An 18,405-nucleotide genomic window follows, 5' to 3' on the forward strand; every position below is an offset into this window, starting at 1 on the left:
GGCACGAATCAATTTGACGGGAAGATGCGACTGAAGGGACGTCATGTTCACACTGTGTGAGACAGACGAAAAAGGGTCTGAGGTTTTTATAGATTTTTTTATGTGGAGTGAAATTAAGTCGAGGACGGAGACGTGTACAGGACAGGCCCTCCGTCTTGGCACCAGTGGTGAAACAAGTGGGTACGAAATCGCAAATCCTCGGGGGTTGTAGGTTTCAAATCGACGAGTAAATAGGCGTGTGGAGTTTGAGTGGCATCGTCGTACGCCTGAGTCAGCCAAGGTGTTCCTAACTGTTTGGCTAAGACTTGCACTTGCGATTTATCTCGAGGGCTTTTAAACAAGACCACGTAATGCGCATTGAGACTGATGGTGCGATGGGCTTTACTTTGTTGAAACAAATTTTGGGTGATGTAAACGACACTGGCATTACGGTGATGCCCTTTGCGCGTAAACCACAGTTTAATTTCTTCTTCGTCTTCTCCTAACATGTCGTCGAAAATGACCAAATGGGTTTGACGGGGGTCAGAGACGATGCCGTCATCTTCTTTAGGAATGCCTTCCACAAACACGATGGAATCGCCTTGACTTTCTCGCAAGAGGCTGTACTCCGATTGCCACTCTTTGTAACACCACACGATCCGCTGAGGTGGCCGATCGATCAAATGATGTTTATGTTCGATCAAACGTTTGACGAATTCGGTTTTGCCTGAACCGCTAGGTCCAGCAATGAGCATGTTAAAGGGATGGCGAAGATACAAAGCCTCCCAACTGGCACGATCTAAGTGTTCGTCGATGACTTTGACAGTAGAGGAAGAGGGAGCAGAGACAGCAGAGGTGGCCATAGTGTGAGAAATGTCACTTGTGACACGAAAACAAACAAGACAAGAGTTTATATACTTTTTTTCAGAACACGTTTATTGAATGTTTCAAACATGAATACGAAAGACAAATATACATAAAAGCCAAAGGCTTAAGTACAAGGATAAAAGGCACATGATAACCATTAACGTGGAATAAACACAAGTGTCTGTACAACATGTTTTGGGTAATGTTCTAACCAGTTCTATAGTAGGGGGTAAGGTCACACAAGTGTCCTCCCGAAAGGGTCTTTCAGGCCTGTCCACGACAGTCCTGTCCTGGGTGACGGGTTCTTCTGGCACCGTCACTAACACGGGTTGAAAAGTAACTTTTTTCCTTGAACAACTCTCGTGCATACTGGGCCACTTCTTTAGTCCAAGCCTCAAAATCCCATTCTTTCCAGGCACGGACATCTGTCCAATGGGGATGTAAGTCACAAGCTACACACACATCGTCATACACGTCTTGGGTAGCTAAAAGTTGACGAATCTTTTTTTCCTGTTGAGGTCGAGAAGTATCCAGATGAAAACGCAAGGCTTTGAGCAAAAGGAGTCTTTCGTGACCATTTAAGGCCATTGAGGTGGTAAGTACTGATCGTATAGAGTCCACAAAGAATCGGCTGGTAAACGAAATCCCAGAAAACAAGTCACTAAGACACACACCACTTGTCGACCCAAATTGAATGGATACAGTTCTTGTAATAATCGATGGTAATGATCCACGGTTTGAATATGGTCATTGAGTTCCTTCCACAGAATCTGTTCAATGACATGTGACATAAGCCGTGGCATGGCAGCCTGTTTTTATATTCTCTTTTTTTCGGATGCAATACACGTACTTTCTAGCCAGAGATCTTCGTTCTCCAGTAGGGAATCTAAATCTTGCATACTGTAACCGAAACGTCAGAGTTCGTTTAGAAGTTTCCTCTTCCGCTAAGTAGATTCCACGTAACAAATGTTGGTAATCCTTTAACTTGTCTTCCTCAATGCGTTGCACTAGGTGAATCTCGAAGTAACCATAATTATGAACATGTCGATCATTAGCGACCTCAAAGTTTTGAACAATGTCTGACCATTGAAACAATTTCTGACGAATCAGTTCTCTTATACCATTCAGGTACCAGTGGTTAAAGATCTGGTGACGTAACGGATGCAATTGTTCTTTACGTTTGACTTGTATTTTGACCAGCTCTCGGTAAATCCTTTCTCTCAACTCCTCAGGCAAGCCCAAAATGTTCTCTTGTAAAGTATCCATAAGTATATACACTGTTTTTGGAATCCTTGGGTGGTGGCCAATAGCCTCGTTTACCTTTGTGCCTGATGTAATATCCACTCATAATCAGTCTTCTTATACTTTGGAACAGAGCATAATTTAAAAACCGTTCAATAACTTTGCGTTTGCGTTTCACTTGTATTTTGATCAGTTCTCGGTAAATGCGTTCTCTCAACTCCACAGGCAAGGCACGAATGTTCTCTAGGAAAGTATCCATGCATAGGTCATACTAAATCCTCTTTTGTCTGACACAAGACATGTACTGTTTGCACAGAAATGGTTTCAATTCATTGTCGAATCTAAATCGTTCAGTTACTAATTTACACGTTACAATTCGTTCAGAAGTTTCCTCTTTCACCAAGTTGACATTGTGTACAAGATGTTGGTAATTCGTTAACTCTTCCTCTGGAATTCGATGCAGTATGTTTACAATGTAGTAGATAGAATCCTCCATACCAAACCATTCCTTTTTAAAACCAGGGGGTCGTTGATCAATGTCTGTCCAATGGAACACTTTCAACTCAATCAGTCCTTTTATAGCATTCAGGTACCAGTGCTTCAAACACCGGTGACGTAACGGATGCAATTGTTCTTTACGTTTCACTTGTATTTTGACCAGCTCTCGGTAAATGCGTTCTCTCAACTCCACAGGCAAAGCACGAATGTTCTCGTGTAAAGTATCCATGAACAGATTATGGTAAGTTACTTCAATGTCTCGGTCCCACTAAGGGTAAGTAATGACAATTCGGTGACCATCGAGCATGTTCTACGTAGGCCGAATCTTGCGGTTCCCAGTGGTGAAGTGACACACCGCAACTGAAGCACTTGACTTTATCTCCTTCGCCCAAGTAGAAAAATCCGGCTCTGGCTAATTCTTCGGGGGTCAGTCCTCCCAGATACTTAGGCCATTTTCCTTTGAACGATTGAAGACGATTTTCAAAGTCGCAGTATTCCGACAAACGTACAGGAAACGAATATTCGTCTTTCACAGGTTCGTTTCGATGAGGGTTGGGTGACATGAACAGGAGTTTGCTCAGGGCTGGATGACATCCGTACGGGGGTAGACGTGAAGGTGAACATTCCCCTTTAAAACGAAACCCAGTAAAATGTCCAAGAGGACGAGCGGCATCACTTTCGCATCCCTCAGGTTTGACACGCACAGCATCACTTTCCATGATAGGGGTAGTGAGAACAAAGTTCCCATGATGCTTTACGGCATCGCTAAGGTCACAGCGTACAGCATCGTTCCCATCGCAAGGCTCACAATCGCATTCCACTTCAGAAGCCTCACACTTGAATTGTGCCTTTCTAAACAACTTGTTTTGTGTTTCTTTGAAAGTATTCATCTTGTTCGCTCGGTCTTGTTAGTCACAATGAACTATCGATCTTGACGATAGCCCCTTTTTATACTAGTCGCAATGCAGTCTCCAGCTTGTACATCTTTCCTTTTTTATGTTTTTTATGTCTTGTTTTGGAAGGTACCGTCTCTAAGGTACCGTCATAATTGTACCGTAGTGTGATGGGTGGAAAGGCCATAGAAAGGTAAGGGCAGTGCGGAGACCATCGAGTATGTTCCAGAATAGCTGAATCTTTATAGATACATAGATCCATTCGTAACTTCAGTCCGCAAGCGAAACACTGTACCTCGTATCCCAATCCTGACTCAGGTCCCAAGTAGACAAATCCTGTTCTAGCTAAAACATGCGAAGAAGGTAATCCTTCCCTATCCGTAGGCCATTTCTGAAAAGTGTCCAATCGACGGGCACAATCACAATAGTCAGGTAAGAAGACTGGAAAATGGTAGGGTTTGAACTTGGAGTTCTCATCGGGTTTCTCACTCGATTCTTGCTGTGGCGAAGTCATCCTTCTAGCGTGTGATTATCCTCTTACAACCAATGTTTTATACCAACGTGTCCATACGGTAAGGTGAAATGATTGGGAAGTCGAACTCGCTTCTGGTACACGATTTGATAGACTTTTTCCAAGGGCCGACTGACGATGTGGTGAGTGGGTAAACGTACAATCTTGTTCGGTTGGTGAGTGGTCACTTTAAAGTTTCCATCCTCTCCCGATTGCAAGGCTTCTTTCAATACCCCAAAGTTGACCACTCGACTGGTACGATAATTCAGAGTCAGTCCTTTCACTTTGCACGTCGTGTGCACTTCTCCTTGTTTGTCCCGGTATTCGTAGCCGTAAATTTTAGGACCGCCACTGACGAAACTTAGAATCTTGTCGTCGGGATGCTCGTCTGTCCAGGCTCCTAAACGGTCTCCTTCGATGTTAGGGTGCTGTTGACTCGGGTGATGGATGTAAATGCAACTGTCCGTGTCAAAGTAAAGGACGCGTTCTTCTAACAGTTCTAAAGCTTCGTACAATTTTAAGCGAGCATGGGCTGTCACGTAAGCCGCAATGATGACATTTCCAAAAGGGTCGTCTTGTACAAAGTCCAGATCTTCTTCGTAATTGACCAAGATCAAATTCTCTCGAACGACGTCCACGTGTTTCATGTATTTGGTTTTGTCGTGAATCATCTGGAAGTAGCGGGAAGGTTCTGTCAAATATTCCGTCTTGGGTAAACACGGTCGTTGTGCCATTTTACCCCACAAGCAATTTAACATCACTTTGGCAAACGATCGCCTGCCTTCGTTTTTCTCGATGTGGTCTAAAGTGATGCCTTCTTGTTCCCGGTATTTCTCTTTGAATTGTATTTGGTCTTCGGGAGTGTGACACCAGGAAGGATAGCCGCTGGCTTCTTGCTTCAGTTTCAAAAAGGCATCCACGTAGTCTGCGAAAATGCCTTTCTGAGTAGGGTCACCCTTGTGGTATTGTTGTGTCTTGGGAAAGTGGCAAATTTCGTACACTTCTAACAGTTGGTATCCCATGTCCAGAGCTTTGAACAATTCTACGCTGACCCACGTTCCCGTCAAGGCCCGTTCTTCCTGGCTGTGCTGACAAGGTTGGTCTTGGTTGCACGTTTCGGCACAAGTACGGCACAAGGGAAACATCAGTTTGCCTTGACAATGGTGAGGTAAGACGGGATGGTATAGGTTCGTGGGAGGCAAAACTTTACACTTGATCAAGCCTTCGTATTGTCGAATGTTTTTCAGGTCGATGTGTTCCGTCAGCAATTGCGGGTGCCCTACAGGAAAGCGACAATATTTGCACACGTAGGGATACAGCGAACACACGTCCAAGTATTTGATTTCTTCTCCTTTCTCTTCGTCGGCTTGGTACAGCAAACAGGTGGCATTGGTCCTTCCTCCGTACAAACTATTCCTCGGGTTCAGCGGGTCCACGAACTGGTAACTTTCCACGAGGCGTTTAAACTCGGGATCGGTTTTCATACGGTGATCGTACTCGTGTTCCCACATTTCCACCACTTGGTATCCTTCCTGTTCCAACTTTAGACGCCGCTGACAAGTGTCCTGGTACAAGTCCTCCATGGTTCGTTGTAAAAACTGATTTTTAGTGCTACGATCAGGGTAACAGACGGGACATCCGTGAAATAAGCAACCGTTAAACTCGTACACGATCTTGGGGTTTTCTAAGTCCCAGCCATCTACCGAATACGTTCCGATGGTCTTTTCACCCCCTCCGTTTCGGGCATGCTGAATCCATTTGTCTTCCTTGTCGCACAAGTAATGTAACCAGCGTAGGGCTTTGACCGAGTATTGACGTTTGACATAGTGGGTCGTTTGAGGGCTGATGACAGCCACGGTGTTTTCAGGCATGAATTGTTGTCGATACACTAAGGAACACGCTTTGGCAATGGTGCAAGCTTCTTTCAAAGGATCGACCCCTCCGTGTTCCATGAACAGTTCTCGAAATTTTCCACAGCAACGCCGTAAAATGTCCACGTCGGAACGACAATACTTTAGCATTTCTTCCTGAAAGTCGAAAGGGTCCGAGGCGTGAGCCTGGTACCAAGCGTAGAAAGCTTCTCGTTGTTCGGTACGCATGTTGTCGGGGTCGTAATAGTGAGCCTCAGGTAAATGGGGTAGAACGGCGTGTTGATTGGCTTCCGTATTGAAAAAGTGTGGAAAGTACCCTTTAGCCATTTCTGTCATTCCAAACGTTTTAGGCATTCGACTCAAAGGCATGGCCAAATAGCTCATCGAATCTTTAAACTGTACTTGTCCCACTTGCATGAAAATGATTTTGGCTCCGTTCAAAGTCACTTTAGGACGTTCGGTGCCTTGTTCCGTATAGTATCTCAAAAGAAACTGTCCATCATATCCGGAGAAATTGTGAGCCATCACCGTGGCATGACGATGACAATCTCCGTAACGTTCGATGTCCTCTTGGCTCCACGTCTTGTCCACGGGGTCTAAAACCCATTGGGCAAAATCGGCTAACGTGTTCGGTCCCCGAAAGATTTTTTCACGCCCTCCAGGAATCTTGCTGTAGTGAGGGCAATGACTGAAGATAGGTTCTTGAATGCACTTCTCGCACGCTCGATGAGCCAGGCAGAAATTAGGAATGTGAATGCCGGTCTCTTGCATGCATTCGAAATCAAAAAAGATGAAATTGCCTTTCTTCTTGTGACCGTCCTCTTTCTCTGGTGGGGGTTGGTATTTTTTCACGTAGCATTGGTGTTCCAAGTCCACGATGTGGTGACAAATGTGACATTTTTTCTTTCCTCGACATACGTGTGCCTTGGCAGCATTGGTACATATGCCTTGTCCACACGTAGGGCACAATCTCAGGAGTTGACAAGCACATTTCTGCTGTGAACCTTGCGTCTTCAGATGTTGTTGGTAACAGGTAGGACTGACAAACGTGCGCAGACAAGTTGAACAAGGCACTGGTCCTTCGCTCAGACAGGGTGAAGAGGCCAAACATCCTGAGCATTTCAATCCACAATGCTTGTGTTGCTCTCGATTATTATAACCATGGTCACATTTCTCACAGTAATAACTGTATCCCAGGAATCCGGTGATACTGGTAATGGTATAGAAATGTTCATCGTGATAATAGACATGAATGTATTTTCCGTCCTTAGAGTCTTGGCCTCGAAACAACAGACGTCCGCGCACTTCTTGAGGGTGCACTTTCAAGGTGTATCGTGGAGCTAGGACATCTTGCAATTTTTGAATCTCAGGAATGCCACAGGGTGTGTCTTTGGACAGTCCGGCTTGTTGTAACAGGAGTTCTGCTTCGTTTCGCTGTTTGGCTCGATCGGATCGTTGAATAGTTTTCCAGGCTCTTTTCCATTCTGCCCTGTCGTTCTTGTTGGCATAGGTTCGTCCCACCACGATGGCTCGAGCTAAACACATCTGGTCTTGAGGATTGTGAATTTGGACAAGGCTACGCTTAATGCTGCGAAGCTCGTTCACCAATAACATCTTTTTGCGTCCGGTCCCTTGAGGAGGAGAGACGTGGGTCATGTCCAATGTGGCTTTTCCATCGGTGATGTCAAACTGATCATTAGATTGTTGCACGTGTTGAATCTTGTCCATGACTTTGGAAGCGGTCAATTCTGCAGGGGTGCTAAACTCAATCCAAACAGGGGATTTCAAACCGTCGTGTTGTATGGAAAGTCTCAAGCGATCGTCTTCTTTGGGTTGACATTGTCGCTTGAGTGAGGTGAGCAAAGAATCCCACACCCCAGTGATGAACACTTCTGCTTTCTCTAACGGTACTTCAGCCTTGAAATCTTTAAACTTCACTGTGTATTTGTAAGCCGTGGTTCTAAATTTTCTAGAGGAGCGCTTTTCCGTCTCTCGAATGGAATAGTATTTTTCAGGGTTGACTAAGGGTGGTGAACTTGGTTTAGAGGGTTCGGATTCTGGTTCACTCATGTCCTCTTCAGAATCACTGGCATGAATTTGTGCCAAGATTTCAGCCCTGGTACGAGGCGATAGATCACGTTTCTGCCTCTTACTTTCTTCTTCTTTCTTCTCGAATTAATAGGATCGTTTCATCTTGAGTGAAAAACGTCAAATGACTCAAGTTTAAACACCATAGACTAATTTATAAAAGGGTGTGTGTCTTGTCCTTTCACTATTCATTTCACTCTCAAGCCGAGCACAACGATGGAAGAGACTAGCCAAATCGAACGTTTCGTCAGAGCTTTGCGAGGGGTCATTAGAAAATTCTCTTCAGACCAGCCCACGGACTACTCTCCTTCCTTTCGAGATAAAAGTCAAGATACTTGCTGTATCTGTCAGAAGAAAGGGCATTGGTCTTCAGAGTGTCCAGACCGTCAAAAAAGAAAAAAAAGGGCTAAAAATGACAGAAGTCAAGAAACCTGTTATTATTGTCATGAAAAAGGACATTGGTCTCCAGATTGCCCAAAAAAGAAACAAGAGGAGTCAGAAGAAAAGAGGAATTCTTCAGAAGAAGAGAGGGATTCTTCAGAGGAAGAAGAGGAAGAAAGAATACAATTCTATTTACAAGAGGCAAAGAAACAGGAGAAGAAAAGAAGAAGGGAAGAAAATGAGGAGAAAGAAGAGGAAAAGAAGGTGAAGAAATTCAAAAAACAGAGAGACTAAACAAGGAGAAAGAAGAAGTCAATGAACTTTTAATTAAAGTGTTATGATGTGAATTGTGAATTGGATTGTAACAATGGATAAAAGAATAAATGAATGATATAAGGTAAGTGTCTTTGAGTTGTGATTTTAAAATAAGAAGCTACACTCACGCACTCATATACACGTACTATAGGGGTAAAATGGTTTTTTTTGAGTTATTGGCAATTGAAATTGTATTTCTTTTCGAGAGACGTGGGTGGCCCTGAAAAGGGCCTTTTTGGTGTAGGGGTGAGTTTAAGCAATCAACTTTAACTGCCTTAAGCCTTTGCCACGGCCAAGGCCTACTTCTGGACTGCGTCCTGTTGATGATGATTTGGTTGAAATCACTAAGGGTGGTACGACAGGCTTAGTCACAGGGTTAACGTGTTTAGCTCGGGAAGGTCGTATTCTCTTCGGTCGTAATAAAGAAGTCTGATACATTTGTTTCAGACTTCTTAACTCCGCTAAAATGTCCAACAGTACCGTGACCGTTTGATTTTCACCCTCTTGTTTCTTTGCTGCTGATACTTCTTCTTCTTCTTGTTTTTTTCTTACCTCTTCTTGTTGCTGCTGTTGCTGTAGGAGAAAAGCTTGTTCCGCTTCCTTTTGCCGTTGTATAAATTTCTCCAATTCTTCTTTCTGTCTCTGTCTAAAATTCTCCACTTGCGGTAATGAAGAAGGTAACGAAGGTTCCGGAACAAATTCTTGCGAGGTAAGAAAATCCACAAAATCCCAATTCACCTCTTCTGAAAGTAAGTCCGGGTTCCCTTGGGCAGTCTCCCCTGCTGGTGCACCCCAATGAATCGTTTTCTGAGTTTCCGTCATGTTGAATCACTGTCACATAGATTGACTGCACACAAGCGCTAGCGAATCTATATAGACCACGTGACGTCACAGACTGCTCTCTTCAGATTGGATGCGGACTGACTGAATTTTGTAACGCGTGTTTGGATTGGTGAATGAACTCAATCCGTTTCAATCCTTCCTCTACCTATAAATAAGCGCAGTTCACTGCATTGATTCACCTGTTCTCGTCGCTTCAAGATGTGGACCACAGTCGAATCATCCACCCTTGTGTCTTCCATGATGTTTAGGACGGACATGCTCATGTATGTCCGGTCCAAGTGGACCGTTGTCGACAAGTCAGACACCAGTCTGTGGATACGAAGAGTGTACGTAGAAAGACAAGGTTGCCTCAAGAGGACACTGATTTATGGCCCTCGAGTAAGACGCAGCTTGAGGACAAGAAGATGCCGCAGATGCCCTTTATGTTAATGGATACATTAACATAAAGCCAAAGGCCCTTTTCAGGGCCACCCATATTTCTCGAAAAGAGAATGACTTTCCATTGCCTACCCCTTTTTTAAATTTAAAAAATTTAAAAAAAAAAAAATCCCATGTTCAATTCCCCCTTGTCCCTAGATAGACCCACACTTTATTCCCCCATGTTCAATTCCCCTTGTCGCTAGAGTGGCCCACGATTTTTTTCTCCATGTTAATTTCCCTTGTCGCTATATTTGCCCACGATTTTTCTCCATGTTAAATTTCCATTGTCGCTATATTTGCCCAGGGGTGTTTTTAATGCTAATTCCCATTGTCGCTCTAGTGCCCCTATTCACTACTTATGGGTATAAGGAAGATTTTTTGGGCTCAAAATTGCCCAATTTGCTTATACTTTTAGTTTTTATATTTGTCTTTGTTTATTTAAGGATCTGTAGTATAAAATTATGTTTTTTGCTATGTGGTCCTTTGCACATGGGACAAGGAGGGATGTTTGAGATAAGGTGTCTTTTGTGGGCATTTTCACCTGTCCACCCTACATCATGTAGATATTGGTAAATGTTCGTTTGTTTGCTTATCTCTTTTATTTTTTTCCAATGATTTTCATACTATGTTCAAGTCAATCTCTAAATTTAGTGTTTCCACCTTGTTTGGCTTTACTTTTGTATTGTGTTTTATCATATTTTCCAATTCATTCTTATTAAACATGGTCCAATATTCTTTGCTTGTTTTGTAATTTTGCATTGTTTGTGTTATTCTTTACGCTATTTTGGGGTGCACTTGCAATTTTGTCATGCTATTATTCCTATAAATTTCAGGCTTAATGGATAGAAGAAAGCCAAACCAGTAAAGGTATATTCCCTGCCAGTGATATTCTGGATTTTCCTGACATTTATTCAATCTGGAAGTATAATTTACTACTTATTTAACTCAAGTCCATGAGATTGAGTCCTTCTTTTTCCTATCTTTTTATAATGTGTATTTTGGTAATTTTGGATCCCATTCCGTATAAATTTTATTATTAACGATTCAAATGTATTTAGATATATAAATTCAAAGTCCGATACGTCAAATTCGTACCAAATCGAGTTGTATAAATACAATTTCGCAATTTGTATTTTTCCAAATAAATTTATTTGCCTATAATTCCATATTATAGCATGTTTCTCTAATTTTTTCCTAATTTGTAGAAAATTTAGCATTTTACTGACTTTCTCTAGGTTTATTCCTAGTCCTTTAACTTGATTTCTTATGAGTTCTGTAGGGAGCGCTTGATAATTCTCCTTTCATTTGACTATAAGTAGTATTTCGGTTTTAATTCGGTTTATCTTTGAACCCGAGGCTAATCCAAAAAGGTTGTACTGCTGCATTAAATACTTATACCATTGCTTTGAAGTTATAAAGTTGGAGCAATCGTCCTCATATTGGAAGGTTTTACACTCCTCCCTCATGTTAGTTACTCTTACTCCTCGGATTCTTTTATGATTTTGGATTGCATTATGTAGTGCCTCTATCCCTGTTTCGTACATTAACATAGATACTGGAAAACCCCTGTCTTACAGAACCGTTTACTGAGAACGGATTGGTTTTTGCACCATTGGTCTGTACCAATGATTTTATATTCTTATAAAGTGTTTTGATCCAGTTTTGGAATACATTTCCAAATCCAAATTTATGCAATATCTGCAAAATATAACTCATTTCTACCCTATCAAACACCTCCTCCTGATCAATGATGATTAAAGCGCCATCAATATTAGATGTTTCCATATAATTTGGTAATGTCTTTATTGAAAGTATATTATTCTGTATATTTCTGCCTTCTTCACCATACGTTTGGTTTGGATCTTTTATGTACCCTTATTATTGGTTTAACTCTTTTTGCTAAATATTTACTGAGTATTTTGCAATCAATATTAAGTAACGAGACTGGTCTCCAATATTTTAGGTCTGAAGTCTAGCCTTTGTTTGTGAAGATGAGTGTAATAACTCCTGTTTTCATACTTTCTATCATTTCTTGATTTTTTTAATAAATGGTATTGTTGAGAATTTTCGTTATTGGAATTAAACATTTTTTGAACTTTTGATAAAACTCGGGCGTTATCCAATCTAACCCCGGACCTGTATTCCTAGTTAATTGGTAAATCGCTTTATCTATTTCTAATTCTGTTATGCTTCTTCCTCTTCTTCTTCTTCTAATAAAATTAATAATAATAATAATGTTATTATTATTATTATTATTATTAGTCGTGGTAGCTCCTAACTTTACTATATGTATTTTGCTGTACTATATGTACACATTATTTTCTCTACTGTATATACATCTTATTGTGCTGTACTATATGTACAACTTGTTGTGCTGTACTATATGTACACTTTGTTGTGCTGTACTATATGTACATCTTGTTGTGATGTACTCTATGTACACCTTATTGTGCTGTACTATATGTACACCTTGTTGTACTGTACTATATGTATATCTTGTTGTGCTGTACTATATATACACCTTATTGTGCTGTACTGTGTGTACACTTTATTGTGCTGTACTGTGTGTACACCTTATTTTGCTGTACTGTATCTACACCTTATTTTGCATTACTGTATGTACACCTTATTGTGCTGTACTATATCTACACCTTATTGTGCTGTAACGTATCTACACCTTATTGTGCTGTACTATATGTATATCTTGTTGTGCTGTACTATATATACACCTTATTGTGCTGTACTGTGTGTACACTTTATTGTGCTGTACTGTGTGTACACCTTATTGTGCTGTACTGTATGTACAACTTATTGTGCTGTACTGTATGTACACCTTATTGTGCTGTACTATATGTACACCTTATTTTGCTGTACTGTATCTACACCTTATTGTGCATTACTGTATGTACACCTTATTGTGCTGTACTATATCTACACCTTATTGTGCTGTACTATATGTACACCTTATTGTGCTGTAACGTATCTACACCTTATTGTGCTGTACTATATCTACACCTTATTGTGCTGTATTGTATTTACGCCTCATTGTGCTGTACTATATCTACACCTTATTGTGCTGCACTGTATCTACACCTTATTGTGCTGTACTGTATCTACACCTTATTGTGCTGTAACGTATCTACACCTTATTGTGCTGTACTGTATCTACACCTTATTGTGCTGTACTGTGTGTACACTTTATTGTGCTGTACTATATCTACACCTTATTGTGCTGTACTATATGTACATCTTATTATGCTGCACTGTATCTACACGTTATTGTGTTGTACTGTATCTACACCTTATTGTGCTGTACTGTATCTACACCTTATTGTGCTGTACTGTGTGTACACTTTATTGTGCTGTACTGTATCTACACCTTATTGTGCTGTACTGTATCTACACCTTATTGTGCTGTACTGTGTGTACACCTTATTGTGCTGTACTGTATCTACACCTTATTGTGTTGTACTGTATCTACATCTTATTATGCTGTACTATATGTACACCTTATTGTGCTGTACTATATGTACACCTTATTGTGCTGCACCATATATAGGAATACTAATCATATTCGAGTTTGTATTAACATACTTACGAAAGCAAAACATATTTAATTTTACTTTGAATAGTCCAGCAGGTAAGTGTGGACATCTGCGCTTCGCAAGCACAAAATGTTATTTGAAATTTTTTACTGAAACTTCATCTGATGTTGGGGGTGAGGGCAACGTTCCCTCTGAGATAATGCTGTTTGGGTAGATTAAGTGTGTTGAGGCAATTTGGATAGTAATTCTTTTCCAATTTTAGCTTTGTACTATATTATGTTTCTTTCTTCTTTTTTCTAGCTGGTCAAATTGAGAGTGTAAGGTAAATTGTGATAGTAGTTCCTTTCCAAGTCATAGCTAGGTGGTTTTTGATGGCTGTGGGATTGCTGTTAATTACTTGGGGGGGAGGGGGACCAGACAGATGCGCCCCCCCCCAGTTCCAAAAAACTGAAAAGGTATTTTATGTTTTTGTGTTTCCCCCTCAGATATCTAGTATGTTTTATTTTAAAAAAAGAATTTTATATAAAAATTTAGTCTTAGAATTTTTGATGGGGTATTTATGTTTCCTTAATGTTATCTAAATGGTTGTTCGTCCAAGCCTGGGTTTTTTCACCTTGTTCGAAGTTCCTTCTCTTGTATTTTTTTGTGACCTTTGCTCGAGGTCGCCTAGGTCTCAGTATCTGCTATATGTCGTGATGCTGTATTGTGTGTATGCTATTTTATATATATGTTTGAGACCGCAATTTTAGATTCAGTGTTATTTTTCCCAGTTGGATTTCTTTTCTACTAATTTGGCTTTAGGATCCGATGTATTCTATTATGTTATATTCGATTAGATAGTTTTGGTTTTTGAATTTTGACGATGGAACGGTGTACTATATTTTTTTTTCCATTTTTTTTCCCCTTGTTTTTTGTTGGGAATTTTTTTCTATTGCTTTAATCTAATTCAATGTGTCGTTCCTCGCGGTAGCTCCAGTAGTATCAATCAATAGGTAGGTTACGCTCGACGCAAGGTCCACACTTCTTTATTTTCATTGTGTTTCTCCTGAGTCGAGTTAGGCCTCCTTTTATTAATATATCTAAATATTTTATTAGAAAGAATCCAAAATTGTTTATTTTCCACATGTGGGTTGGTCAAACCATACAGTACGGGAGCTGTATGGTTTTAAGATAGATAAAGAGTAAGTAAAATTTTAAACTATGAATTAGCCCCTGTTTGTATTTTATGTCTGAGTTTGGTCTGTTTATGTTCTACATGGAGAATTTTTTCAAAACTCTTTTATGGGCCTGTCCACTTCGCGTAGCGCCATGTGACTTAGCCCCATGAAATCATAGATAGAAATAAAAAAACAATAAAGAAAAAAGAAAGAAAAAAAATCAATCCAAAAAAGATAGAAAGAAAATCACTTTTTTCCGTTATACTTCTCTTTATCTCTTTATCACAATTATTTGCCCACAGGCCATCATGGTGTCTACTATGTACTCAGTAATTTTGTATAAAGTTTTTTTATTGAAGTCTCCATCCATATATAATATATTTGCCTTTTGATATCTCTCCCCTTTGTTTATTTCTTCTATCAATTTCAATTTACATGTTTTCCTGCTCTTGCACTGTATCATTGTGTGAAGTTTACTAAAAGGGGCTTTTTTACACAGTGGACATTTTTGCGATACTCTGACCATGTCGCGTCTCACTGCTACCTCTCCTATCAACCATGTATTGTGCATGCATTTGAAGCAGAGGCTTTGTATTTTTAGGGAGCATAATTTGGTCCAGTGCCCCCATGCTCTTTTCCAGTTAATCTCTATGTTCTCCTGTTCTACTTTACTTTTAGTTTTTCTTTTTTATTTTCTCTCAAATGTATCTATATGTTAGTTTTCCTCCTGGTCCCATAAACTTTTTATATCCCTATATTTGGTTAGTATTTCTTTGATATGTCTAAATTTTATTGGTATTTCTAGTTTTTTTTTTACAAGTTTATTATTTTTATAAATGTCCCCCCTGTTTCTCATTGTGAACCCAAACCAGTAGACGTATATTCCCTCCCATGGTGATGTTGGTATTGCTTTAATCTTTTTAAATATATTTATAATATTTGCAGTCTTTATCCAAATGGGGTTGGAGAGTGCTAGTTCCCCCTCTCTTGTGCTCTATAGAAAGTTTCCCTCTTGACGTAGTGGGTCTTAAAATCCCATATGTAATTAATAATCTCCTAATCTAGTTTTTCTAAATTTGTATTTTCTATGTCAATAGACTTGGTAATAAAATTTATATTCGCGTACATGTACGTTTTGGCCACTTGGGCCCGTTCCATTAGACATAATGGCGTAAGTGCCCATGTGTTCACATTCGTTTTTAATTTCTGTTTCATATTTTTATAGTTTTCTTGTTCTTCTCTTATCCCAAAATAAATGCCCAATGCATTCACTCTTTCTTTAATTAGGCGTGGTGGTAATCCTGAGTGATTTCCTCTCTAGCTCCCTATTTTCAGTATTTCAGTCTTTTCATGATTTATTTATGACCCAGAGGCCTTACCAAATTGTTCTAATTCCTTCTCTAGGTGTTTAAAGGAATTTTGTCTATAATAAAGTTCGTACAATCGTCTGCATGCTGTAGCATTTTTATTTCGTCTTTTACATTTGGAACTGTAATACCTTCAATCTTCCTATTAAGTCTTATTCTTATACTTAGAATTTCAATTGCTGTTACCTATAATAGCATAGATAGCATTCCACATAGGCTGGAGTTATGTTTTCAACAATCTCGTGATTTAAAAGTGATATTTTGAAAATAACATACGAAAGTGATTAAATATGTTGAATTGGAAATAACACCGTAATATTTAGCATTTCTCACAATTATTCACTCGTTGGTCCAGGAAAAACGCTTTATCCACATGAAATAGCTTCACTACTTGCGATGAATGTGTGATTTTATAGCTATTGAAACATTTATCACTTCCAGTTCATTGCCTCTTCAAATCAATACAATTCCATTGCCTGAAATGACAAATGAACGCAATCGACTCTAAAGAAAGTTTTGCCATTCTTGATAATGGGGTACTTTTGAATTCCATTTCACTATGATGATACCACAAAAATGTATTCTGGCTCAACATGATTGGTGTCGATAGTAAACTTTATCATGGAAGAATTGAGAAAGTATAAAGAGCGCATGTCAAATAGGATGGAAGCAGAGAACATTATAAGGACTCAGGTACGTTGAATTGAGATTTTAAAGGAGGACCCCCTGCAGGATGTATCAGTGCCTGTCGAAGTGATTGAGCTACTTGGACAAGCTCGTTGTATCCTTGACAAAACCGATATCAATTCTATGCCAGTCAGCGAAGACCACCGGTACAAGGCCTCGCAAGTCTATACTGGGCATAGGGGCAGACCTCTTTATGACATAAAAAAGGAACAACTACAATTTTTCATCGGTAATTTCTTAACTCAACTGACACACTAACATGCTGTATATTATATTTACATGTTCCACTGTTATCCCCTAACACACAAGCAGTGTTTACTGCTTCCAACTTCTTCCAACTTCTTTATTTTTCTGATGTTCATGCACAATATTTGATAATATTTCCGTATGCAAGCAAATCATAGAGGTGTCATTTTTAAGCGTTGATAGTTTTCAATATTGTAAGACATGACATTCTTTCTTGAGTATCATTATCTGTCCGTCTGGCTAAATGATTTCGTTATCCTGAATATCATAAGGTATCGAGATTTAAGCTGTTTATGCAACAACAATTAGGAAATGATAAATGGTAAACATCAGTTAGGTAATGCCACTGAGTATATTATTCGCACACCACCCCGTTTGTTTGTACCCCGTTACAAATTTTACAATAAAAAAGTATCAAGGACATAAAGATGCACGAAATTAAGTAATTTCATTCACTGATTTATAATTTCTAACTTACAGTTGATAATAGTTCCCTAACACTGCGGACCTATTGGCATTTCAAATCAAACGGACGCTCTCGATCTAAACAAGCGACAGATTGCTCACTGACCTTTTCTGGTTTATAGAACAGTCCATTTCATTAAAAATGTCTATGTTTAATATTTCGTGACCAAACTGAGCAAATGAAAAGGACAACTCTTGTATACACATGCTAGAGACATGTAACACCAAAAATTTCCGGAATTAATGAATTTATCAAAGACGGTGAACTACATTACCCCTGTTGCTTAAAAACATAGACTTGCCTATGCAAATATGGCGACTATGTTACTTACAAAACTCCCGTTTGATTCGAAACGCCAACAAAATGACAGTGCATGGCACTCTTTGGTGACAATCAGGTTAGAAATTATGAATTAAATGACTAAGTTTTGCGATTTTGTTTATATCCTTGATGCATTTTCGTTTTAACATCGGTGTGTGTGTGTGTGTGTATGTGTGTTGGCAGGTTTGCAAATAAATGGGAGCATGTACGAATATTTTAGTCCTTAAAGAACCATGTATTGAAATTTAATATATAGTACTGTCAGACTTCACATTCTATTCTACAATCGATACTTTTACCACCGTACATTATAAGAGAAATTGTGTTTTCTTTGGTTTGTTTGCATGATTCTTTATTCCACATGATAGTCATGTAGTGCATTTTTTCAAAATAATTGAATTATTTCATAACGCAAAACTTTCCTCAAGTAGAAAGTATAAAAAGATAGGATATTATTAGAAACATATATCCTATGCGTCTCAAAATAACCATTGCTTTTATTTTCGTTTTAATTAAATAACATTTTTATTACCAAATGCTGTAAAACATTATTTTTTAAAAAAAATCTGTCTGACAGTTTATATTCATATGGTGTTTGCATCACTTTATAAAACGTCACACGTGATTGGCCAATCTCAGCGTGCTTTGACCTCATGTCTTTTTATTGACGTCATCTGTTTTCATGCATCAGAATTACACGCGCTGTTT

Source organism: Sinohyriopsis cumingii, chromosome 17, assembly GCF_028554795.1.
Source record: "Sinohyriopsis cumingii isolate HCF-2022 chromosome 17, ASM2855479v2, whole genome shotgun sequence".
Lineage (NCBI taxonomy): Eukaryota > Metazoa > Mollusca > Bivalvia > Unionida > Unionidae > Sinohyriopsis > Sinohyriopsis cumingii.